The sequence below is a fragment of the Caretta caretta genome, chromosome 26 (genome assembly GCF_965140235.1).
Source record: "Caretta caretta isolate rCarCar2 chromosome 26, rCarCar1.hap1, whole genome shotgun sequence".
NCBI lineage: Eukaryota > Metazoa > Chordata > Testudines > Cheloniidae > Caretta > Caretta caretta.
This window is the reverse complement of record NC_134231.1, coordinates 13,685,433-13,712,359: the sequence shown is the minus strand read 5'-3', so window position 1 is coordinate 13,712,359 and position 26,927 is coordinate 13,685,433. Positions and strand designations below refer to the sequence as shown.

At 49.9% G+C, this 26,927-nt stretch overlaps 1 protein-coding gene across 5 annotated transcripts in view; it reads left to right on the top strand.

Annotated features, from left to right (window-relative positions):
- The window catches only part of LOC125626540 (glycerol-3-phosphate acyltransferase 2, mitochondrial), a 139,566-nt gene that overhangs the window by 69,161 nt on the left and 43,478 nt on the right, over positions 1-26,927 (top strand). The window contains exon 1 of one of the 5 annotated variants that reach the window (XM_075123402.1): positions 14,953-15,103. The exons of 3 other annotated variants lie outside the window; for them this stretch is intronic. The gene's annotated coding sequence lies outside the window, so the exon portion shown is untranslated. Of the gene's footprint in view, positions 1-14,952; positions 15,104-26,520; positions 26,684-26,927 lie in introns of those variants that run through there. One more of the 5 variants, XM_075123403.1, reaches the window with a different exon arrangement.

Genomic DNA, 26,927 nt, shown 5'->3' with positions numbered 1-26,927 from the left:
CATTTCATTAACCCTCTCCCATAACAGTTCCGTATCGAATGCCAGCTCTGCGCTTGGCACCGTCTGAGACCCAGAGCGAGGCACAGCACTTATCTCCCTGGGCAGGGTGGCTTTGGGAAGGGAGGCTGGAGCACTTGGCCCCGTCTCGTTTCCTGTGCCTTGAAATGGATCATGATGTGGTTTGTAACCCAAGTGCTTTCTACCCTGGTGCTTTGCAGACCACGGGCCTGGGGCTCCGTTCCCTGCACCTTGCGCGGTCGCTTATCTGGGCAAAACCTTCCCATTCTGATTTGCCGCTGCTTTGTGCAGGTATAAATGACCCCACGAGGTGCGGGGGAACGGAGAACCAGGGCTATGGTCTGTATGGCACCTTGGGAAGCAAAGTGCTATGGAAAAATCTGGTGCTGCTATAAACTGCATCCCAATCCATTTCAAGTAGCTCTGATCCACCCTTTCCATGACAGTTTGAATCCAGATTCCAGCTCTGGCCTCCCTTAAAGAAAAGGGACGGTGCGTACTGTCTGGCCATCTAAAGGAACATTTGCATCCTTGGTGCCTCTGGCATTTGCTTAAGGAACCTCTCATCTTTTGGTTTGTCTGATTGAACAGAGAAGCTAACCGAGTCCTGGACAGAGAGGCCGCTGTGAGAGAGCCTGTACCGCTCCATTTCAGCGTTATCTCTGCGCATGTCTTCACACGGGTGCTGCCTGCCAGAAGTGGGTGACCTGGCCTCTGTGGACATGTTAGTCACAGTGTTGCCAACTTTCATGTTATTTGGTGCTTTTCTTAAAGCCCCAGCTCCCAGAGCCGTGGGATGGTGAGACTCTCCGCTTTCATTTGTTACAATAAGTAATTTTCTGGCCCCCTGGGACTGCTAAAGACTCAAAACTAGAAAGCAAACAAAAAGAACCCAAAATGTATTATTTTTTTTAAAAAATCCTCATCCTTTCAAAGCTAATCTCATGATTTTTGAGATCCTGACTCATTATTTTGACCAATTTGGCGATCTGTCTTCGCTCGCAATGTGCTTCCAACGTATCCTTATACCTAGTTCTTTTCCTGTTTAAAGGGAGAAACTTCTGGTCTTATCTGCACTAGAGAAATGTATTATGCTATGTATAATTTGTACCCTAAGGGACAAGCTGCTTAACCACTCAGTGCCTGAGTCTCCCCAGCTATCAGATTGAGATATTTGTCAGATTTTCAGTGGGGGTGATTGTGAGACTCAGCTAGTTAATATCTGTAAAGTGTTCATAGGTCTTTGAATGAAAAGGTTTATAGATGGACAGGGAGGTATTTTTATGGCTGTCATAACTGATTTTTTGGGTCAGGTGTAGGTCCAAAGAATCAGTAGGGGGAGGGGAAAGTGAGTCATCCTGAAACCAAAATATTCTGAAACTTCAGTGAACCAAAATGTCACAAAAAATTCATTTTGATCTAGAGAGTTTTTTAAAAATAAAATTGACGGAAATTCTGAAACAAAAAGTCCAAATGTTTCAGAAATGCCAAAACAAACCATTTCAAACAGGTCTTGGAATTGGAATTGGAAAACGTTCAGAAAAGGGCAACAAAAATGATTAGGGGTATGGAACGACTGCCGTATGAGGAGACTGGGACTGTTCAGCTTGGAAAAGAGGCGACTAAGGGGGGATGTGATAGAGGTCTATAAAATCATGACTGGTGTGGAGAAAGTAAATAAGGAAAAATTTACTCCTTCTCATGCAAGAACAAGGGGCCACCAAATGAAATGAATAGATAGCAGGTTTAAAACAAACACAAGAAAGTATTTTTTCACGCAACGCACTGTCAACCTTTGGAACTCCTTGCCAGAGGGTGTTGTGAAGGCTAAGACTATAACGGGGTTCAAAAGGGAGCTAGATAGATTCATGGAGGATAGGTCCATCAATGGCTGTTAGCCAGGATGGGCAGGGACGGTGTCCCTAGCTTCTGTTTGCCAGAAGCTGGGAATGGGCGACAGGGGATGGATCACTTGACGATAACCTGTTCTGTTCATTCCCCCTGGGGCACCTGCCATTGACCACTGTCACCGGGCAGGATACTGGGCTTGATGGACCTTTGTTCTGACCCAGTCTGGCCACTCTTATGTTCATATGTTGTTCTTATGTCTGAACATTTTTCTTAACCAAAACAATTTGCCAAAATCAACCCAAATTCGCAAAATTGTTCCAGTTGACCCCAATCTTCAATTTTTTGGGCAAAAAGAAAAAGGTTCTTACGCAAAAAAGTTCAAATTATTACAGGTTCCTCTATCCCTACATGTGGTTATGACCAGTGTGAGCCAATTCTGCCCTCCCTCACACTGAGAGATTTTTCCATTAGGGGGTGATTGGGGCCAGAAAGCTCTTACGGAGCTGCTATCCCTGGGATATGTTGTAAACAGTTACTGACTGTAGTGATATCACCCTGGGAGCCCATGTTTGACGGATTATCCACCATGACCCCCAGATCTTTTCCGGAGTCCCTGCTTCCCAGGATAGAGCCCCGCATCCTTAAGTATGGCCTGTATTATTTCCTCTTCCATGAATACATTTACATATAGCTGTATTAAAACATGGATTATTTGCTTGCGCCCGGTTTATCGAGTGATCCAGATCGTAGAAGATTAGGGTTGGAAGCGACCTCAGGAGGTCATCTAGTCCAACCCCCTGCTCAAAGCAGGACCAACCCCAACTAAATTATCCTAGCCAGAGCTTTGTCAAGCTGGGCCTTAAAAACCTCTAAGCTGGGCCTTAAAAACTTCTAAGGCCACAACCTCCCTAGGTAACCCATTCCAGTGCTTTACCACCCTCCTAGTGAAATAGTGTTTCCTAATATCCAACCTAGACCTCCCCCACTGCAACTTGAGACCATTGCTCCTTGTTCTGTCATCTGCCACCCCTGAGAACAGCCGAGCTCCATCCTCTCTGGAACTCCCCCCTTCAGGTAGTTGAAGGCTGTTATCAAATCCCCCCTCACTCTTCTCTTCTGCAGACTAAATAACCCCAGTTCCCTCAGCCTCTCCTCGTAAGTCATGTGCCCCAGCCCCCTGATCATTTTCGTTGCCCTCCGCTGGACTCTCTCCAATTTGTCCACGTCCATTCTGTAAGTGGGGGGACCAAAACTGGACGCAGTACTCCAGGTGTGGCCTCACCAGTGTTGAATAGAGGGGAATAATCACTTCCCTCGATCTGCTGCCAGTGCACCTACTAATGCAGCCCAATATGCCATTAGCCTTCTTGGCAACAAGGGCACACCGCTGACTCATATCCAGCTTCTCATCCACTGTAATCCTCAGGTCCTTTTCTGCAGAACTGCTGCTTAGCCAGTTGGTCCCCAGCCTGCAGCAGTGCATGGAATTCTTCCATCCTAACAGATCGCTGTGAACCAGTGACCTGTCCTCTTCCTTATTTCTGACTCCCCTAATGTTTGTGTCAGCTGCAAACTTTATCAGTGATGGTTTAAGTTTGCTTCGAGATTATTGATAAAAATGTTCAATAGCATAGGGCCAAGAACTGATCCCATCAGAAACCCACCCACTCAGTGATTGATTTCCCCATTTACAGCAGTCTGTTTGTAAAGGGTAAGGTGGGGTGAGTTGTGCCTTGCTGCAAAAAGGAGCAGCCTGCTTTGTCTCTTTCTGTATTTTGGTTCTTATGTGTTGATCTGGATTTTAAACCATAAACTAGTGTTTTATGTTTTTGTTTAATTTCTCTCTGTGTAGGTCATGAACATAACATGGCTTGGAAGTGAAAGGTCCATTACCAACCCTTAGAGTTGTTCAGTCCCAACTAACCTTCACTTTTGAAGGCAACTCTCTCTCTCTCCCCACTTTTCTTTTTGGGATGGCACAGGTAAAATAACAGGCTCAGAGATGCAGGCTCTATACAAACATCAAGTCTCCTGTATCTTCTCCCGCTTCGCCAAAGAATACATGCAGTGTGAAACTAGCTTTTATCACACATTAGCAAGGTGTCCGCTTTTCTCCATGTCTAATATTCATGTGTCGTCCCTCTTTCTCCATTTATAATTGGCGAGGCAGATGGGACAACCTGCAGGGTGCTAGTGGGAGGGGAATGTGTTTTGTGTGTCGTTGTATTGGAATTGGAGAGGATTATGTACAAGCGAGGCAACAATCAAAAGAAAAAGGGTATCACTAAGGTGATAAAAATCAAGGTACGTGTTTAGATAACTCCTTGGCGCATCGAAGACCCTGGGCCCCGGTTCTCCCTCACCCCTGGAATATTCCAGCTGAAGGACTCACTCTTCAAATGAGGACTGGAGAAGGTGACAAAGGCTGCTCCAAAGCCTCCACCAAGGTTGGGCAGGCCCTGGCACGGGGTAGAGCAGCTCACTTGCTGGTTTAACCTAGAGTAAATGGTGGATTCTCTGTAACTTGATCTGAGGACGTCCGTCACTCAGCCAGAGGTGAGGAGTGGGTGGGCCAGGTTCGGGGGCCTGTGAGGTGCAGGAGGTCAGATTAGATCAAGATGGTCCCTTCAGGGCTTAGTCTATGAAGGAGAGCGGTGCTGTGGTTGGAGCAGAATTCCAGGGCTCAGGACGCCTGGGTTCCAGCTCCTGCAGCTGACTCACTGTATGACCTTGGACAAGTCATTTCACACCCTGGGTCAGTTTCCCCATCAGTGAAATGGGGATAATAGTCGTCTGCCTCGCAGAGGAGTGCGGGGAGGGGTTAAGGTGCAATTAATGTAAAGTGCTGAGATGCTCGATTGAGACACTAGAAGGGCCAGGTGTGATTTGCCTGGACTCCGTCTAATACCCGAGCGAAAAGGAGTGGCAACACTTCAGGTATGTCTACACTGCCTATTTCTTTCAGCTGCATGGGTAGCCCACCTCGCATGGGGATAAACAGCAGTATGGACAGGGAGGCACTGCTCAGGGGAGTAAGGCGCGGCCTGCAGCCTGTGGAGATGTAGCCAGGTATATACCTGACACAGCTCGCTACTCGCCCAAGCTGTGCCACCCTGTCTACACCGCTGGTTTTAGCAGTGTCATGTCCCACTGCCTCTTCCCTGCTGGAGCCTTTCCCCGCCTCAGGAAAAGACAGGGAGCCAGGGAAGGCACTGGGAGCACCCCAAGGCCTTTCTCTACAGCCTCCCCCTGCCAGAGCCTTTCACAGACACATGTAGCTACACACATCAGTGTGGGGACAGCCCACTTTTCCCCGCGGTGCTTACCTACACTGCTGTGCAATGCAGACGTACCCTGCGTGTGTCTGTAGCCCCTCTATGAATCCTGCTCCATACACAGTCCGTGTGCTCTCCATTTTCCAGATGGGGAAACTGAGGCCCAGGCCCCCCCCACCATTCCGCAAGGGACTCGTCATCCAGTCTATCCCAGGGCCTGATCCTGAGTGGCCTGATCTCTCCATCCCGGTGCCCGAGAGAAGAGCGAGCGTGCTGGGAGTCACAGCCCTACTCTGCAGGCTAAAGGTGCTTGCACTTGTAGGTGTCAGCACATTTCCAGAACAAGGAGAGTCACAAGGGGAGCGTATCTCTGCTTGTGATGCTTCCAGGCACCTTGACGATCTGATTTAAAAGGCCGTGGGATGTTGGCTTCAGCCCCGCTATGCCTGCTCCAATTGGAGAACACGCTATGTGATGTATAATGTATGCCAGGCGGGCCGTGGAATGCCAGTCATCCATATTCAGAGCTCTGGAAATTCATGGCTGCCTACCCTGCCTCTCCTGGAATTCATTCATGTTCCCTCCCCAGGGTGAAAGCCCTTGCTGCTTTTTATTGTTTCTTTTGCAAGTCTCGGCACTTGTTGCTCCGTCCATCTCTTCATGTCCTGCTGACAGATTTTTTCAGTAAGCAGGATTTTTCTTTTCATGTGACGGTGTCTTGTGATGGTGGACCAACTCCGAAAAGCCAGGCCGACTGGCTGAATTATTATTTAACAGAGCTCAGCCCGATCCTTACCGTAAAGCTACTGGAAATCCTAGAGATAACAGAGGAGGGTGCTTGGCCTCTGGGAAAGTTCTGACAGGAATTGACTCAAATGTAAACTTTGTTTTCCTTTTCCCTTTTAATGGGAAGGTCAAAGACTCCTCCAGGGTCAGACGCTGCATTTTCTGGAGGAGTCTTGCCTCGGGCTGTGATTGAGTCCAACCTAACCAGCTACACTCAGGCCTGGTCTACACTAAAAAATCAGGTCGACCAATCAACAAAAATCCACCCCTCCCCGAGCGACGTGGTTAAGCCGACCTCACTCCTGGTGTGGACGGTGCTAGGTCAGTGGAAGAATTCTTTTGTCCATCTAGCTGCTGCCTCTTGGGGCAGTGGCTTAACTACGCCGCCGGGAGAAACCTTCCCGCCCGCATAGGTAGCGTCTACACTTCAAACACTACAGCGGCAGAGCGCTTCAGTGTAGAGCCCTGGTCTACACGACAGAATTACGTCGGTATCACTCCACCGACTGAAGCGCTGACCGCGAGAGAGGTTTCTCCTACCGACATAGCTGCCATCTCTTGCGGCGGTGGAGTACCAAAGACAACGGGAGAGCTCTCTCCTGTCTGCTTAGAGCGTCTTCCTTCAAGACATACAGCAGGGTCGACCTGCCCTGAGTCCGATTTATCACGCGGGAACTGGCTGTTTGTGGTCAGTCAAGGTCCCTCTGCGTCATCCGTAAGACTGGGATTAAAGCTGGCGGAAGATTTTCCGATGGAACAGTTTTCTGTGGGAAAATGCTGATTGGACCAGATCTAAACTTTCTGTGGGAATGTCAATTCTATCCGACCTTCAGATGGAAAGCCAGCAGGTGGGGTGGCCAGCACACAGATGGGCAGCCGGCCTGGCTCACCAGCAGCTCAGCTTCCTGCCCAGCGTTTCCCCCCCCCAAACCGAATGTTTCCAAAATTTCTGTTCTTTACCAAATTTTGCATTTCCAATGTTTTGTTCTGATTTCGGAATGAGAGAGATGCAGAAATTTCTACTGAACGGAAACTCGGTTCCCTCGCTGTTCTTATGGCTTGTTCGTATCTCGGCGATGTCTGGCGTCCCCAGGCAGGTTCAGAACCCCATTGTGCTAGGCACTGTATGAACACGTGGCAAAGATGGCCCTGGTGGCGAAGAGCTTGCCATCTCAGTAATCAGGGGGAGAAATCACGTGATCCTGTTCTTCCTCCCCCTGCAGTGTCAGGCGGTGTTCTTCCGTCTCCAAGCCAGAGGCACGGATCTCCCCTTCCTTGTATCTTTGCAGCTCCATTGGAGGGGGCGGCCTCAGGTCAAAACACTGAGACAGGGGACCAGCCTCTGAAGTCTGATTGTTGATTCTGTAAAACCACCCCACGGGCTGGATGGTTGGTTCCCTGGGTACTAGTAAATAAGAAATGTTCCTTGACATGCTGGGATTTTCCCTTCAGGTGAAGTTCACCCCAGTATCAGAGTTGGCAGGGGGTGTCACTGACACTTCAGCCCGTAAGGGGTCCTCGTGAAAATCGTCCCCGCTATTAGACGGGGGATGCCCTGCTTTGGAAATCCTGCTGAGGCTTGGGGGTGATGGTGGGTTACGTGCCACCCGGCTTGGTGTCAGGACTGAGGCAGGTGCCTCGGGGACTCTACCAGTGGGCACATAGGGAATTTAAGTCCCTACAGGGTTAAGCAGCCACTGAGCAGGGGCTTTAAGGATAACATTTTGGACATAGGCGCTTAAAGTGGTTGATAGGCACCTAAATCTCCTTGTGAACCTAGCCATAGGCGCTCTGGGGCTGGAGCACCCATTGGCAGCCAAGCTCCCCCCGCCTCACCTCACCTCCTCCCCTCTCCCCTGAACGTGCCACGTCCCTGGTCCTTCGCCTACTTCCCAGCGCTTCCAGACACCAAACAGCTGTTTGGCGGGGCTTAGGACTTTCCAGGAGGGAGGGGGAAGGAGAGGGGATGTGGCGCGGTCAGGGGAGGATGCAGAGAAGAGGCGGGACAGGGGTGGGGACTTGGGGGAAGGGTGTGGAATAGGGGCTGGAAGGGGGTGGGGACTTGGGGGAAGAGGTAGAATGGGGGGTGGGGCCAGGGGCGGGGGTCGAGTACCCACTGGAAACAATGGAAGTCGGTGCCTATGAACCTAGCCCTAGGTGCCTAAATGCCATGCAGGGGGTGAGTCCCAAGGCCAGAATTTTCAACAGTGCTCCGCTCCCACTGAGACAGCAGAACAAGCAGCAGGGGTTTCAAATGAGCTGCCATGCTAGGTGAGGAGCTTTTTGGGAAATCTATCTGGAATAGAGGAAGGATGCTCCAGTCCTTAGGGGTTGAGTCAGGGATGCAGGGCCCTGGGCAAATCCCACAGGTCCAGCTTCTCAAAGGTGTTTTAGGCTCCTAGTTCCCCTTGATTTCAGTGGATGTTAGGAGTCTAAGTACCATTGTGGATCTGGGCCTTAGCCTCTCTGGATATGTCTACACTGCACATTAAGCCTGGGCTCTGACTCAGGTTTGAGCCCAAACCCCCCTTCCGTCCACACACAAACCAGTCTGACTCGGATCCAAGGCACTAGGGGCCTGGGTCCTAGGACCCTGCTAGGGGCGTAGGTCAGAGCCTGACTCCTGCTGTGACTCGGGTCCAAGCCCTGTCGTTTTGCAATGGGGATGCAACTCAAGCTGCAGAGCTGAGTGTGTAGCGTTGTACGGACGTGTTAGCATGGCTGTGAGAGCCGGGTCCAGCCGTTGCAAACCCAGGCTCACAATGCAGTGTGGATGCTCAAGTGTGGGTGTGGAAATGTATAGTCCACAAGCCCTGCCTATGCCTCTCCATACAAAAGGAATTTTTCCCTTTAGGCCTGGACTACACTCAGAGTTTGTATCCGTATAATTGTGTCAGGTTTTTTTTACCAATATAGTTATACCAGCACCCCTCCCCCGTGTGGATGCGGTTGCACCGGTATGAAGGTGTCTTTTATACCAGTATTGCTTATTCCACTTCCTCTATGGGAACAGTTCTGAGCACTTGTATACTACTAAAAGTTCATCTGTTTCCAAGTTGCTGAGAGAACAGAGGGGATTTTAATCACTTCTGCTACCTCAGGGAATGCTGTTAAGTAGAAAATAAATCACAGATCCTTACACAAATTCCCATCCCAGCATTACAGATAGCTCCACAGATTAAATCTGAAAGAATTTTAAGTATCTCGGCAATTTTTCCCTGTTTATGCTCCTTGACTATTTCTGCAGTGACAAATGGTCTGGTTAGTTTCACATGTGTGTTACAGGCAGTTTGTCAGTTTCACTCGCAGGTTGGGGATGCCGCAGGGGAATATTTGTCTCCATTAGAAAGATTTAAAAATAAAAATCATGGTGCCATTTCCCAGCTCCTTTGGCTTGGTAAAAGCTTATTGTTTGTATTTGTTTTTTAAAGACAGCATGCTTCAAGCGAAAGGGGAATACTTTAACCTGATCTGTTATCCAGGAAACTCACTGCCTCGGTCCATTAGTATAACCTGTGTCCTAGCAAGATGAAAAAAGGGACTAGCCTTTTATACTGAGTGGATTTAAAAAACAAACAAACAAAAGGTATACAGGGTATAAAATGCTCATTCTTCATGAGGTGCTACCGTAATACAAAGGTTACCCAGCGTCAGGCTATTGGACTGGGTGGTTTTTGTGTCTGACCCCAGTTGGTGATTGCTATGGTTACAAAACCTAAATGTGGGGGTGGGGCAGATTGGACTAGATGAGCATAAACCAAGAGGAATTATTGGGAATAGTTAAAAGCATTTGCAAGTAGATGCTTAGGAATGAAAATCTCCCCTCTAGAACTGCTCATGTAGCCCCCACAACAAAACACTTGTAACGCCCCAAGTGTTACCATCTGCGAGAAAGTTACACACACACACACACACAAGTTTAAACACCAGCAGTGCCCCAGCCAAGCAGTGTTTCGGCTTCATTCTCAGGTAAAAGATTCCAGGCCGGATTCTCCTAGTGCTTACCCTGGTGTAAATCAGGAGTAACTCCAGGGAAGTCAGTGGGACTTCCCTCAGTGTCAAGGGAGAGGCGGATCAGGCCTGTGGCTGAGGTGCAGCTGTGAGTCCAAGTGGGTGCAGCCATGGCTGGAGCTTGACAGCTGGGGGTTTTGGGCCGTGACTACCTGGGATTTTGACGAAGGCCTTGATGCGACTGGACAGATTTGTGTCTCTGTGCAGAGAGCTCCATTGGTTGCAGTGGGATCCAGCTGTGAGTGTCCCAGCCCAGGATCGGGGCCTCACTCATGCATTTCGGGTGAAATCTCCCCTGGCACTGGATTAAGAAGGGGGCTGCAGGGGTCCCACCCCTGTTGACTCCCAGGAAGTCAGGGGTAGCTGCGGGGTCCTCTGCCACACAGCTTAGAAGCCCTGAGAGCTATCCATATCCCCTGTACTTTCACCTCCACGAGAACTTAATGCAGGGGAAGTGAACGTGCATCCTAGGAAAATGGTGCATTTCCTTAGGGTAGGCAGGTCCCTAGAGCCTTCTTTTATTGATGTAAATGTTTGCAATTGACTAGTTCTATTAATCTGCTTGCCACCCCCTGGTTCCTGAACAGCGTGGAGTCCAGGGCATCAAAGCTCTTCTTTCTAGCCACAGCATCAAACAGCTCTCCTGCTCAAAGAGCACCTGGGATGGCTCTAAAGCAAGAGAGTCCTCTTCTGAGAGTATGGAGGGAAGTGGCATGCGATAAACCTTTTGCAAATGCCTCTTAAACCATCAGAGAGGAAGCGGGGAGGGAGGGAAGGCTTGAGAATCTATTATGAAAGTTTTCAGAGTAGCAGCCATGTTAGTCTGTATTCGCAAAAAGAAAAGGAGGACTTGTGGCACCTTAGAGACTAACAAATTTATTTGAGCATAAGCTTTCATGAGCTACAGCTCACTTCATCGGATGCATTCAGTGGAAAATACAGTGGGGAGACTTATATCCATAGAGAACATGAAACAATGGGTCTTACCATACACACTGTAGTGAGAGTGATCACTTAAGGTGAGCTATTACCAGCAGGAGAGCGGGGTGGGGTGTGGTAGGGGGAGGGGAACTTTTGTAGTGATAATCAAGGTGGGCCATTTCCAGCAGTTGACAAGAACGTCTGAGGAACAGTGGGGGGAGGCAGAATAAACAAGGGGAAATAGTTTTACTTTGTGTAATGACAAAACAAAATAGTTTTACTTTGTGTAATGACCCATCCACTCCCAGTCTCTATTCAAGCCTAAGTTAATTGTATCCAGTTTGCAAATTAATTCCAATTCAGCAGTCTCTTGTTGGAGTCTGTTTTTTAAGTTTTTTTGTTGAAGGATTACAACTTTTAGGTCTGTAATCGAGTGACCAAAGAGATTGAATTGTTCTCCGACTGGTTTTTGAATGTTATAATTCTTGATGTTGCCAACTGTGTCCACATATCTATTCAGGGGACACCATCATAGGGCCTAATCACATCAGCCACACTATCAGAGGCTCGTTCACCTGCACATCTACCAATGTGATATATGCCATCATGTGCCAGCAATGCCCCTCTGCCATGTACATTGGTCAAACTGGACAATCTCTACGTAAAAGAATAAATGGACACAAATCAGACGTCAAGAATTATAACATTCAAAAACCAGTCGGAGAACACTTCAATCTCTCTGGTCACTCAATTACAGACCTAAAAGTTGTAATTCTTCAACAAAAAAACTTAAAAAACAGACTCCAATGAGAGACTGCTGAATTGGAATTAATTTGCAAACTGGATACAATTAATTTAGGCTTGAATAGAGACTGGGAGTGGATGGGTCATTACACAAAGTAAAACTATTTCCCCTTGTTTATTCCCCCCCACACACCCGCCATTGTTCCTCAGACGTTCTTGTCAACTGCTGGAAATGGCCCACCTTGATTATCACTACAAAAGGTTCTCCACCCCCTACTGGAAATAGCTCACCTTAAGTGATCACTCTGGTTACAGTGTGTATGGTAACACCCACTGTTTCATGTTCTCTATGTATATAAATCTCTCCACTGTATTTCCACTGAATGCATCCGATGAAGTGAGCTGTAGCTCACGAAAGCTTGTGCTCAAATAAATTGGTTAGTCTCGAAGGTGCCACAAGTCCTCCTGTTCTTATTATGAAAGTGTCTCTTCTGCTTGGTGATTTAGCTGGGATTCTGGGTCTTAGGCAAGTGATCTTCCTTTGAACTGGCAAAGGTTTTCTGCTTACACTGCAGCCCTGCACAGAGGAAGCAGCCCTTAACGAGATGCAGGGCCAAAGCTGGGAGTTTGCTGCATGTCGCTCATGTGCACCCCCCATAAGGTAGGGGAGGGTGAAGGGAAAATGACCCTGGAGGGTGGGAGAAGAATTTTAAGCTATAAGTAGGTGGTAGCAAGATATCAGCCTCATTAATGACTGGGGGGTGGGGTGGGCGGAGCCTACTTAAGCAATGGATGGCCCCGCCCCTTCAGGTGAGGGGTCACAGAACCAAGGCATCAGCTGAGCACAGGGGACAAAAGATTAACAGAGTGGGGGCGCGGGGGAGGTCACAGGGTCAAAAGGCGGGATCCAAAAGGGGATACTAGACAGAGAACCCCGGACAGAGCCCACCGCTCCATGGTGAAGTCCAAGCCCAGCCTGGGCAAGCTTCCCCCAAACCTGACCTAGACTAAAGCTCTCTCTCAATGAGAAGGGAAGGTGAGGCGCCACGGCCCACTCTATCCTTTGCTTCTGTGCTGACACTGATGATAAGGGGGCTGGTTGGTGCAAGTTACAATGGTAGCTATTGTGCTGTGGGTACCTGTTCGCTGGCACTGACCAAGCCATATGTCCAGGCGTCAATGCTGGGCCCAGCTCTGGCACCATCCAGCCCAAGAAGCTAAGATTGTTTCCCATGCACTGGGTTAGAACTCCCAGCACCCCAGCGGGTGGGTCAGCATCATTAGTTCCATTTTACAGATCAGGGAAACTGAGGCACTGAGAGAGGATGTGACTTGCTCCGGGTCACACGAGCTGGGGACAGAACCCAGGTGTCCTGTACTTTAACTACAAGTCTATCCTGCTCAAATTAGGTCACTGTCAATCTGAGCTGGATTTGAACTAGTGACCTCGAGGCGAAAGGAGATCAGGCAGTTTCTCCTTTTCAAAGGTGGTCCTATTTAGTAACTGCTTCTAATTCAGTTAGAGCAGGTCAAAACTCAGATGTCCCATTCCAGGCAAATTCTGACACTTTGCAAAAGTCCCCCCATCTCCCCTCCGATTTGGAATGAAAAGGACAAATTTTGGAAATTTCCCATGGAAAGGAAATTCCCACACTGTTTTGGAAAAATCAGAATGTCTGTGTGCTCCCCCTCCCCAAATGGAGCAGCTGGCTCCAGGGGTGTGTGTCCCCCTCCCCATCCCTGGATGACTCCCAGGACATCAGGGGTAGCCTGGGGTATCCTCCGCCCTGAGAGTACTACAATGCCTTATCTGGTCATACCCATGCATGCTACAGTGCTTTCAGTTTAAGCACTTCAGAGACATGAGCTATTCCTCAGCTGTAGACACGTGTAAGTATTATTATCAGAGTTTTTCAGATGGGCAGACGTATAGTGATTTGCCCGTGATTTCTAGCCTGCTGCTTAAGCCAGAGGATCATGCCACTTCCCCAAAAGAAGCTCTCCAGACACCATTCCGAGGGAGAAATCTTGTGAGCCTTAAGACAGAGGCTATGCAGAATGGCCCAGGCTAGATCAGGAGCGTGGCGCCTCGGGCCTGCCTTACGTGAGGCTCCAGATTCAGAACGCAGGTCAGGGTTTGGCCCGTTATCCTCGCCCTCCCCACCACCAGCATCCATGAGAACCGCCCGGGGGTGCCAAGAGGTCCCTGCCCTCCGAGCCAGCCACCTTTCAGCACCTAGCAAGAGGAAGCCCCTGGCAGCATGTAGGAGACGTGGAGGCTCCAGCAAAACACTCGTCTCTGAAAGCGAAACCTGTTATTATCAGCTACGGAGAACTGCCTATTATTATTACTCCGCCGTACGCCTGTCAGCATCTCGCTGTCGCGGCTCCTTCCCGCTCCCAGGCAGCGGTGCTGCTAAGGGGAACCGTTTGCTGACAGCAAGCCAGTAACCCTCTTGCTGCTGGACAAAACCGCACCTGGGGTCCCAGGAGAAAGGGCCTGATCCACTGCTGGCCCGCACCTTATGCAGGGGTCATTGACACCCGTTCAACGTGCGTTGCAGGGACTCGGCTCCTACTGGCCCGCGAGCGCCCGGGCCGGTGCGGCTGTGTTTTATATCCAGTTCACGCAGGTCTGGCCCAGTGTGCACAAGGATGGGGAATCAGGGTGACGGAGCCGTTCCCATCCTCTGCCCCCGTATGTCACTCCGGCAGCATACAGAGGCAAGAACTCTGCTCCAAGGGCGAACTGCCCCCTGGCGCAGGCACAATGTGAGGGCGCCATTAGCACAGTCCTAGGCTGACCCCCTCACAAGTGATGGTGCATGAGGCATGTTGGGGTCGGAGCCAGGGACAGGAAGGAGAGGCTGTAGACAGGAAAGGTGGCTCAGTGGAACTGCGGAGCCTGCATTCTGCCACAGACTCCTTGTTTAGCCTTGATCAAGTCCCTTAGTCATTCTGGGCCTCGCTTCCCTGTCTGTACAAAGGGGCTAATAGCACTGCCCTGCTTCCTTGAGCTGGGTGAGGATAAATACATCACAGCCTGTGAACGATTCCAGTGGTATGGTGTCATAGACCGAGCTGGAGAGCCTGGCTCGCAAAACAGCCCTTGGGAGGTTGCTACATAGTAGAACCCCCCCGGGGTTGCTCTAATTTATGCCAGAGGCATTTTGGCTCCCAGAACAGTCTGGAATCCCAAGAATGCAAAGGCAGCTTAAAGCCACCTTTGCCCTTCGCTCCCTTAGGCTGCAAGAAGCACAGCACAACAGAACCGCAGCCGAAGTCTAGTCCAGTCTCGCTCTTGCTCCACGACTCTGTCCAGAGCCCTTAGCACACCTGCTTTGCCCTGACAGAGATGAAGAAACTAAACCCAGAGAGGCCAGTTCTGCTCTCAGCTCTGCCAGTCCACTGCCGGTGGGACTTAGCTCCAGTGATGCTGTGAGAGCTGCTGCCCTGGTGGGAAGGAGAACAGCCCAGGAATGAGCAGCCCCGCAGAGGTGCCTTCAGTAACTGGTGTAACTCTGTTGCTAATGGGAGCTAGGTGTGGTAAAAAGGAAGCCTGCCTCTGAATGATTGAGCCCTGGGTCTACACCTAGCTACGTTGCTCAGGGGTCTGAAAAATTCACCACCTTGAGAGACATAGTTTAGCCAGCCTAAGCCATGGTGTAGACGCTGCTGGGCTGGCAGAAGAATTTTTCCATCTTCCTCTTGAGGGGGTGGATTTATTACAGTGACGAATGCCCCCGCTCCCCTTCCTCTATAGCAAGTGTCTATGCCACACCAGCATAGCTGCAGCTGTAGCCTCTGTAGTGTAGACATCCCCTAAGGATTGACAATATGGCCCTGTTAGCTCATTAGTGTCTGAGAGCCCTGTTCTGACACCGCGCAAATTTGTGTCGCCCCATTTTGCTCCTGGCTCTTGTGGTAGGAAAGTTGGACTTGAATTCGGGCATTATTGGCTTCATGTTTTCGCTTTGGAAAGACTGTGGTTTAAAAGAGAGTGAGGCTCGGGGGAAAGGGAGCAGGACACAGAGATGGGGGGGACTCCAGTGTGGGAAGGGAAAATAGGGTGAAAAACAGGGCAAAGTGAAAAGACACCCCACAGAGAGCGTGAAAGGAGGAGGAGGGGAACAGAGAGACCTAGTTCTCAGATGATACTTTTCACCAGTAGGTCTCCAAGCGTTTTACAAAAGAGATCAGTATTTTACAGATGGGGAAACCGAGGCATGGAACAGCATGGCATTAGGGGGTGCTGTTGTGCAGGGAACAAGGGACTGGCGATCTTCTCCTTTAGTACGCTGCTAGGGGGTGCTGTGCTGATGGAGGGGCTGTATTTTAAATGAGACCGCAAATGAAGGCTCCTTATAAAGGTGTGGGAACGTTTGTCAGGGTGTCAGTCCAACTGTGTCTGGGCCAAATTCCCAGGTACGCACTTAGGGTCTTCCTAGCTAGAATACCCCCTACTGAACGATTAGTTCATTGCTTCCTGTCCTAAGCTGTCCTGTAATGTGGCTGTACTAATTGAAACAGTTGCAGCTTTCTGTCCCAGAGGTGATTTTTTGAGATCCAAGCTAATTCACAAATTAACTAGAATGCTGTAAGGAGTACAGTCTCTCTCGTGTGTGTTAAACTGATGTATCACTGCCCTCTGCTGGAGGGAATCAAAACTGCTCACCTGTGTGTCATAGGCCCCCAGAGGGCTCTGGGCTTGTGGTGATTCTCCCTTAGCTCAAGTGGATGGAGCCTGGGATGTTGTAGCAGGAGGGTCTGCATAGCACCCTGCTCTCCCCATGTTTTTGGAACTGCTATTGCTGTGCAACGTAGGGATGCTTTGTCACTGTATTGTTCTTTTGTGCAAAAGCACGACAACTAGAAACCATGTAACGGCCTGTCTCGGAGACAGCAGGCAAGAGATCTCTCGGGGGCTTATTCCAGGTGAGAGATCCCTGACACGACACTGTCAGGCCTGTGCGTTCAGCCGACCTCGCAGTGCCTCAACCGCAAAGGATCCGAGTTTGCTGCCCTGAGGGCCCCGATCCTGCAAAACGCTGACGCACGTGTGCTGACTGGGATTGCTCCTGCGGGCAGAATTAAGCAGAGGCACACGCGTTAGCGGGATCGGCCTTTCGCCCAAGCTTCAGCGGCTCCTGCTTTTAATTCTGAAGGTCCCTGGTCTGACCCAATGAGCTTTGTTACATCTGTCCCGTTCGAGCCTTATTTGGAGGGCTTTCTGCACAGGGGTAGATTTTTGGCCCGGAATCATGGGGAAATGTTTCTGAGCCCCAAGCATCAGTGATTGTAGCCAGAAGGATTTTGCACTTATCCATGGCCTGATGTTGCTTGTTTTTCTCAGCAGACTTCGACGCCCTCACTGAAGGTTGTCTGGGTTAATAACTTACATTACAATAATGCCCAACTGAAATCAGGGGCCCATTGTGTGAGAGACTGCACAGAGACACAGGCCCTGCCCCAAATAGCTTACGGTAAATAGACAAAGGGGTGGGGGTGAGGAACTGAGTCACGGAGCGGAGAAGTGACTTGCCCAAGGCCACGCAGAAGAGCAGGGAGAAGAGACCAGGTGTCCCAATTGCCCTGGCCACGCGATCACGCTGCCTCTCTTTTTTTCCAATTTCCAGCCCACTTGATCCTGCCGCTGGGCGTCAAGTGGATTTTCCTTTTCATCGCTGCACCCGCCTGGCGGGGATGATTCAGCGCTGCCCACGTGGCTGGCTGGTTCTTGTGTCGCACCGCTCGTGTCTCTCTGTCCTTTCAGCCTTTCGCTTCACAAAGGCTCTGAGTGCTGGAACAATCTGCTCTTCACCGGGGAACAATGTGGGAGAGCAGGCGGGGAATTAATGTCGAAAGAGCATCCAGAGCAGATGTTTGTTGGTATCCGTTCAGCTAGCGCTCTTGTTTCCAGGCTCCAATGGCCGCGGGAGCTAACAGAGGATCCTTGTCTTGCAGGGGAGGGAGCCCAGGGCCAGGGTGGGGTCCGGGGCCTTCTCAGTCCAGCCACAGTGACTGGAGGGGAGGAAGCACAAGATTATATTGGGCCCTGGCTAGCCCTGTGTTTGTCTCCGGCAGCTGCTTCGGAGCAAGGGGCAATTGGAGGGCTGCCCGGGGTCCTTGCACTGGAGTCTTTGGATAACCCTGTGGCACCTTCCTTGGTGGGGGAGGGAGGGTTGAAGGCCGGGGGAGAGTTGAGCCGAGCCCCATGGATAGAAGCTTTTTCCCCCTTTGGGCTTATTGTATGGAAAAGCTCCTTTCACCTGAAGGGCTTTGCAAGGGTGGGCTGGCAGCATGGTTGTTTTTCAGAGGGGGAAATTGAGGCACAGACTTGCCCATGGTTGCAGGGCATGCCGATGGCAGAGCCGGGAATAGAACCCAGGCGTCCTGTCTCCCAGCCTCCTGCCTGAGCCATTAAACCACATGACTCTTGTGCAACAGGGAATAGAACCCAGGAATCCTGACCCTCCTGGTCTAACCACTTATCAATGCTGTCTCCCTAAATCTTCTAAGCCATCAGCCAGTCACACAATAAAGCCCTTGGCATTTACAATGCACTAAGTCAGCTGGTTTTCCAAACATCCTCCCTCCCAACCCTCCCTTCCTTATGCTTCTCTCTCTTCAAAGTAAATAAATCAAACTGCTGCTTTATTTTCTGAAAGACAACTATTAAGGGATAAAAAGCTCCCAACTGCACTTAAACGAAAGCATTTCAACTCCAGCCCACAAGATGGTTAAAACATCAAGCTTTGTGAGTCAGGTGGTAAATTGCTACCTTAATTCGACGTCTTTTTGCTCCTGAATCGGAACCAGGTACAATTAAAGAAAGCTCATGACTGCTCCGATTTTGTTTAAGACTCCCTTGTCTTTCTCTGGAGTGTCAATTTTGCAAACTATTTCGGTGACTTGCCAATTTGGCCTTTCTCTGGAGTGGATTTAAAGAAAAAAAAATGTTCAGCTGCGCTGCAATAAGCCATTTGCCTCAAATGAAATCAGAAACAAATTGACTTTAATGCTTCGACTGACATTTCTTCTAATCCTGCTTGAATTAAGCCGAGCAGTTCTGTCCCCAGTTATGGCTGCTGCCTGTCCCTGCTTCGTTCACTTCCCATTCCCATGCCCTTGCGTCAATTTGCTGAAAAAGCCTGCTGCCATCTGGGCATCTGTTCCACAGACAACAGCGGGCAGTGTTTTCTCGTGGCTCAGAGCAGGGTGCTGACTGGAGCCAAGCAGGGCTTCGTCTGTAATGAAAGAGGTGCTGGGGCTCGAGCAGTTTTTTTTTTTTTGCTTTCATAACTGACGCGGCAAGCTCAGAGGTGCCGGGGCTCTGAACTGCGAAGCCGAGAGGTGCCAGGGCTCAGCCTTGGCAAGCCCTGGCACAAATTAAGCACTGGATCTAGAGTACCTGGGTTCTTTTGCCTATTCTGTATCTCACTTGCAGTGTAACAACATACATAAGAACAGGAGGGAATGAACAGAATTGGGCAATTTATCAAGCGAGCCATGCCCTGTGATCCAGTCCCAGTTTCCGGCTGTCTGAGGCCTTGACCTTTGGCAACACACCCACGCCTTTGAGGATGTGGGCCTCCGAGCCCAGTTATCATCAGGAGTGTGGTTTCTAGTGGCTGGAGCAGTGGACTGGGTGAGGGCCAGGACAGCTGGATTGCTTGTTGCCAGACCCTGCGCGAGTCAAACCCACGTTTTCGAAAGCACCCTCTGATTTTGGGTGCCTTAATTTCAGGATTCCTAATTGGAGCCAACTGGGGGCCTAAATTGCAGAGGTGCTGAGCAACTACCTATGCCGTTGAGTTCATTGGCTGCTTAATTAGGTACCTAACGATGGATCTGGCACCTTGAGCACCTAGTCCCACCACCCTGCTGCAGAACTCTAGGCACCCCTTCAACCCTGGTGCACAAAGTGTTGTATATGGGCCTGATTAGCATCTCATCGACCCCCGTGTAAATCCAGAGTTAACGCCATTGATGTCAGTGGAGTTACTCTGGATTTCCACTGGCATATGTGAGATCAGAATCTGCCCCCGGATGGGTATGTTTGTCTTTGGATTCTCCAAGCTCTTGAGCACATTTTATTTACTTTTAAAGGCCCTGCGAGTGGCTATACTCTAGGCCAGTGCTTCTCAAGCTCTCTGATGTGGGGGACTGGCAATTTTTTCCCCCGATGTGCGCGCAGACCGGCAGCCGATGGCTCGTGGACCAGAACCGGTCCACGGACCACCACTTTGAGTAGCACAGCTCTAGGCATCTATCATGTCTCCAGAGTCCTGTCGGGGCCGTTCTTTATCCTTCCAGAGAGGGATCGAACGCAGAGCCGCTGCTCTAGGAGCTTCAAAAGCTCTTGTTGCTCATTGATTCTTGGGGTTATTATCGGAGAGAACATGCGGTCGATGGCTGCTATTTTGGAGTTGTTTTTCCCTGCCATGTTGAGTGGCTTCTTTCTCCTTTCCAATATATTGAGCAGCGGTACCTAGAAGGCAAAGCAGAGTGCATTTGGTTTTGTGGTGGTGGACATAGGGAGGTGAGGTTCATAGATTTTAATTCACAGGTTTTAAGGCTAGAAGGGACCTCCTGCATATCACAGGCCAGAGCATTTCAGCCCGTTGCCCCTGGACTGAGCCCAGTGACCTGTGTCTGAATCAAGCCTAGCTTCCAGAAAGCCATCCACTCTTCATGTGAAAACAGAGATGGAGAATCCACGGCTTTACTGGCTAATCACCCTCACTGTTGAAAATTGGCACCTTAGTTGTAATTTGAAGTTGTCTGGATTCAACTTCCAGCTGTTGGTTCTTGTTCTGCCTTTCCCTGCTCGGTGAAGATCCTTCTGTGAGAGCTGGTTATAAGGTTATTAAGAACATTTGCCTCCCATCCAAGTATCTGCGTGTGATTAGCAAATATTAGTTAATTCTGCCTCACAGCCCCTCCAACCAATCTGGTGAGATCTGGGTTCAAATCCTGACTCTGCCACTGGCCGCAAGTCATTCTCTGTGACTCAGTTTCCCCATCTGTAAAATGATATTGCTTTGTAAAGCTCTTTGAGATCCACTGATGACCATTTTTAGATAGGAGTGAAGTGGATCTCAAAGATTATTAACACCTCTCTCGTGAGCTAGTGAGTATCATCAGATGAGACAAATCTTACATGGCTCCTGTCACTGTAACATTTGAACACCTCACCATCTTTAATGTATTTATCCTCTCAACACCCCTGTAAGCGAGGGCTGTGCTGTTATCCCCATTGTACAGATGGGGGAACTGAGGTCACACAGGGACTCTATGGCAGCCTAATGCGCTAACCACTGGATCACTTCTCCTGGGGAAACTGAGACCCAGAAAGGTGAGCTCAAGGTCATTTAGTGAGTTTCACCCATGCAGCTCTGTTGGAGTAAAAGACTAAAAGGTATAACCAGGGATGGAATAAAGAAGGGATTGCCTTTCAAACTCCCCCCACAATCCCAAACTGGGGTGTTTTTGCAAAAACTGACCAGTGCTGAAATGGTTAACGTTGTTGCTATTTAAAATTTCATCAAACTGCTTCAGAATTGAAAGGGACCTGCACAGTAAAATAAAACTGTGATTTTACAATGCTTAAAGAAGACCTAAAAGGTGTTTTAAAAATAATAATAATTGGCTTGTCTTTCAACGTCAGAAAATCATATTTTATCCCCTTTCCTGGAAGGATCTCTGGGCAGCTGGGTTTGACATCAAAAACCCGAATTTGGGAGGGAAAGGTGGGGTTTTTTTTTGGAGGTCCAATCAGGCTTATTGAAACTCTGTCTTTTGGGTAAGCATTATTTAACTCAAATGGTTGATAAACAGTGAGGAGGAAAGATCTCTTGGTGCAAGATTTGCCATCCCAACTGCTTGATTGGAGGGCTGAGAGAGATTTCTCCCTGGCAAAAATAGACATGGTGGAACTTGCTATTTCTCGAAGATCAGACAAAAGCAAGCAGGAAGTTCGTAAACTCTTTGGAGCAGAGGCTCTCTTTGCTTTACAAGTGTGTACAGTGCCTAGCACGGTGCGGCCCCAATCCTGACTGGTGCCTTGGGGTGCTACAGTGATAGAAACAAATACTCAACTATTTCAGGCCTGGAACAAAATAGGGCAGAAGCCCGATGTTCTTTTCCCAGAGCAGGTCTCCTTTAGCTGAGAGAATGCCCTGCAAACAGCCACTGAGCACTACAGACAGGAAAAAGGAAATGACCTCGTCTCTGAGAAACTGCTCACCTGGAACCAACACCTGAGTTCTCAGCCCAGGTATTATAGAGAGGTTTGGGCTTACATTTAATCAAGTCCAGCGAAGCCTTTTAATGATCGGATTAGTGCTTTCCTATTTTCTGAGTCAGTAGCTCGAGAGCTCCAGGCCAGCGCCTGGATCCAGAAATTAACAAACTTGGAAGAGGCTCTGCCTCTCTGAACTAATTAATATCTAGCACTCCAGCGAGCACACCTCTGGGATTGTCTGGGCGCCGTGACAGTGCTCCCTAGGCCGCAGCTCCCAGAGACGGAGTGGGGAGCTACACCTGTGAGCCCCCCTAACTCCTGTGCGCACTTCTTCCCTGTGTCACACCACTGGGACTCTGCTGAAGGCTTCTGGAAATGGGCTGTTAACTAGAGCTCATCGGGATCCCCGCCCCCGAAAAAGTGCAACAAAAATGAATGTTTTTTCATTTTCCTCTAATTTTTTTGAAATGTTTCAAGATTTTGTCCGAAAAGCCCCCCCATTCTTAGCTTAAACCCCAGAACATTTAGATGACCCCCGCCCCAAATTTGACAAAATCATTTTCCATAAAAATGTCCATTTTGTCCAAAAAGCCACGTTCCATCGTGATGAAAACTGGTTTTGGACAGGACATTTTCGACCAGTTCTACCCTTAGCCTCTCCATGCCTCGGTTTCCCTGGTGTAAAAACCCAGGTCGGGTTTAGGAGACTCATCTACTGATTCTTTGTAAAGTACTTTGAGCTCTTGGGAGGGAAGGAGCCGTGTCATTTTCCAGCTGGGCGGCTGCATGAATGATATTCACTGGGGGAAAAATTAACTGAGGAGCGACGAGGATGGAATTAGTAAGACAGACATCCGCATCGACATTGTGGAGTGGCACGGGTTAGCGCCAGGAGCATGGGGAACGAACGGCCGGATCAGACTTGCAGAGAGCAATGCTGCACTCGAGAAATGATTGTGCCCTGGAGAAACGTATCGGAATGCTTGAGAATTGGAGCAAAGGGGATGCTCCCAGCCTGAGTGCAGGGCTCTGACCCCGGGGGACTGCAAAACTGCTGGAAACGGATGCCGTGTGAAGGATCTTCCTGAATAAACCATGGAGAGGGAGCGTCGTGAGGGCAGGAGAGAGAGACATGGGGTGACGCTGGGATTGTCACATGCAGAAAGAAAGCGCTGAAAGAAGGGGGGGATGGAGAGAAGAAAAAGAGAGAGACACACAGCACTTGCCTCTGGACATTCAGTTCCCTTCATGCGAGGACCAAGGCCTCCTTGTTAAACACTGGCCTGTCACTGTAACTAACCCCGGAGCAGCCAGTGAGGGGCACCCCAGGGAGCTGGTCTGGGGGGTGACGAAGGGCTTGACTACACAGACTTAGTGTGCGGTAAGCTGGGGTGGAAAAGGGCCTTTGACGTACAGCTCCGAGCGGACTACGGAACAGTCGCCGTGTAGTGTGCGGGCAGGCTAGTGCACTTTCCCCAGTGTGCGCCCTTGCAAGCTGAAGTGGCTGCTCAGCCAGGCAGGGCTTGTCCCGCTTGCCCCCTCAGCCAGCTGGGGCGAGAGTCACTCTGGAGCCAGCACACTCAGCTCTCCACCGGGAGGGAGCGTCCCCTGTCGCATCCCAACGTCCCCCTCTCCTAGCGATGCTCTGCGTGGTACTGATGAGCTGGGCCTAGCACTTGGGTATGAGCCAGACAGAGGAGACTCCCATTGACGTCAGTGGCCTGTAAGCCAGGCAGCGGGCAGGCCACTCCGGTGAGGAGCCCATGAGGTGGTTTCTCAATACGTCTCCCTGCATTGGCTGGGGTGGGGTGTTGGAAAGTGACAGGGGCAGGTTCTGGGGCCTTCTGTCTCCCAGTGCAAGGTGCTGTTAGTTCCTGTTTTAAGCCCAACTGGACTCTCGGCGTGTTCTTTCTCTTGAAGCCAGTGGAATTTATTTGAATCTCGCAGCAGAATAGGGGCCCTGGGTGAGAATCATGAGCCCCTTCTACTGCTGGGGAAACTGAGGCACAGAGCGAGGATGTGACTTGCCCAAGACCATGCAGCAGAACAGTGGCAGAGCCAGGAATAGATGTCCTGGGGCCAAGCCCCCATCCTTGTTCCTGTGATCACACAGCCTCTCCGTTTGCCATCCTTGGTCCCCCTCAAGAGCTGTCCTGGCTTCCCCAAAGGTCCATCACCAATCCCAAAATCAGCTATGCTGCAGGGTCAGGCTTCAACCGTCAAACATCCTCTGGGTCCACCAAGCCCACCATCTGGCTTGCGTCGTACCTTTCAGTGACCAATCCAGCTGATAGCACTGGGGGTCAGATTCTGCACTCGCTCACGCTGGGGCGCATCAGAAATGACTCCCAAAGTCCATAGTGTTGCATGGTGCAGTTCACCCTCTGTGCAAAAGGCCCGCAGTGAATCTGTGCCCCACTCAAGCCGGTATGCTAGATGACAAGCGTATTAGAGAGGCAGCGTGAGCCGAGGAAGGTGAGTGGAACGGGGCGGCCGGAGACCTACTCTGCCACTGACTTACCATGTGACCTTGGCTCTGTTGGCCGGTGATTAAATGGGATATTAGTGGTGTATATAGGCTCTGTGCTGGGGGAAATACCATCTTCCATGAGAGCAGAATCAGATCTCCTGCCAGCGCGGCCAGCTCTAGACCAAATGGTGCCCAGGTGAGGAGCATCTTCATTTGTTAAACTTTTGAATAACTTACAGGCGGTCGCTTGCCCCTAAATCCAGCCCTGCCTGCAGATCCTTCTAGCCTGGACCTTTTCTGCTGGGTGTTCCTTCTGTGCGTTCACGACCCACTCTTGCTTCTCTCCTCTCCCCATTACCGCTAGACTGGTGCAGCGGGGTCCACCTTTGCTATACGTCAAACCGGCACGTGCTGTTCTCCTCCATTTACTTTTCCGCACCATTTCACCGCCTCTGAAAATGAAGAACTCTTCCTGTCAGCGCAAATGCTCAGAGTATTTATCCTCACGCCAGCCTGCTGGCGGCGCTGCAGTCAAGACCACAGCAGCGCTTAAAATATCCTGTTTTCAGACGTCTTTAACTCTGCCATAATAATTTGTTCCACTTTGAAACTTGGCATAGAAAGTCACTGCGTTGTGCTTTTCTCCTGAAAACCAGCACATTTTGGGCAAAAAACCCCCCAACCCCAACAACAAATAGTTTGGGCTATTTTTATGCTGACGGCAAAACGTATGGATGTGTTCGGAACTATTCGTTTTTTGCGCTTGTTATCAGTAAAAACTAACAAACCAACCCGTGCTGATGTCTTTGGGAGTTCCCAATGATTATTTTTTGTGCTTGTATCAGTCAAAAAAATCCAGAAAACCCAAAAGGCCATTTTTATTGACAAAGCCCTGGCTGGGATGATTTAGTTGGGGTTGGCTCTGCTTTGAGCAGGGAGTTGGACTAGATCAGTGGTCTCCAAACTTTTTGGCTCGCGCACCCACAGGGTGAAGACCGGACGACCTGCCACAGACATGCCGCCGACGGAAGAAGAACAGAAGACCTATCGCAGGCGAGCCACCGGCGGGGAACACCAGCCATGGACGTGCAGAGCTGCCACCAAAGGAAAAAAACGGCGGAGTGCCATCCAGCAGCGCTCCTGCTGCCATGCACCCCCTAGGATCATCTCACACCCCAGTTTGGAGGCCACTGGACTAGATGAGCTCCTGAGGTCTCTTCCAACCCTAATAGTCTATGAACAGCATTTGAGCTGTGCTTTTCTCTAATTGCTTGTTGTCTGGGCCAAACAAACTGAAAGAAGCCAAAATATTGATGATCGAAAAGGTACCATTGCACAAGTCTGTCACTGCTTCTAAGAGTTTTAGTGTGTTGTATCGGGCCCTGGTTGGGTACAGGAAGAGAAGCTGAGTTGGTTGAAAGATGCTGTTTCATCAAAGCAGAATTTGTTTCAGTGACGTTTGAGATGGAGACAGAGACTTCTTCCTTAATAAAGTACATTAACTGCTTTACAGAGGGTGATTTCTAAAGTTAGCTCTGTTTGCCAGAAGCTGGGAAATTTCGAGAGTGGGTGGATCACTTGATGCCCTGTTCTGTTCATTCCCTCTGAAGCACCTGGCATTGGCCACTGTTGGAAGACAGGACACTGGGCTAGATGGACCTAGAGTTTGATCCATTGTGGCCGTTTTCATGTTCTTAGTGCAGATTTCACTGCAGTATTGTACTTTGGGGAATATTGCAAAACTAGCTTGTACATTCTCTGGGACAGGGATTGGCTTGTGAATAAATATTGATATCACGCTTAGAAGAACAGAGCCTTTATCTCTGATAAAAGAAAAGGACATCCGATGAAGTGAGCTGTAGCTCACGAAAGCTTATGCTCAAATAAATTGGTTAGTCTCTAAGGTGCCACAAGTCCTCTTTCTTTTTGCGAATACAGACTAACAGGGCTGCTCCTCTGAAACTTATCTCTGATGGGGCTCTCGGCCCTATTGTAATGCAAATCATATTAAGCTTAATTAACGTTTGTAAAGGCCTTTGAGTGCCTGGAATGAAAGTTACCCTCGCCGATCAGTATTGTTTATTAGTATGGACTGCACCTGTGAAATTGTTTGTAGGACGGGCACCTTCGAGTCTTCCTTTTAATGGGGCTCCTTGGAAATCTCCGCCTTCACAGCCCCACCACTGCAGCCTGTTCCCCGAGATCTGTAACGTGCAACCAAGGCCCAAATCCTTCAAGGCCTTCAGGCTCCGAACAGTGAAATCAGTGGAGGCTGCGACCTCTTAAGGATCTCCGCCCAGGAGAGGAGGTGAAAACACCCTTTACAATGGTGTCGCCCCTCGGTGGGGGAAACTGAGGCAGGTAAATTTCGGGCAGGTAAAGGGCCAAATTTCTTGCCCCATCCAGGCAACGCCCCCCCCCCCCCCCAATATACAATCCCTTCCTGCAGACCAGGAGGGAACCCCCCCTTCTCCTGGCGATGGGGGGATGAAAAGAGACGAAGGGGGGGAACGCGAGGCCTGTTGAATATATTTCGCCCCCCCCCCCCATCACCCAGCTCCCGCCCAGACGCCCCCGTGACGGGACAGGCCCGAGGCGCCCCGCG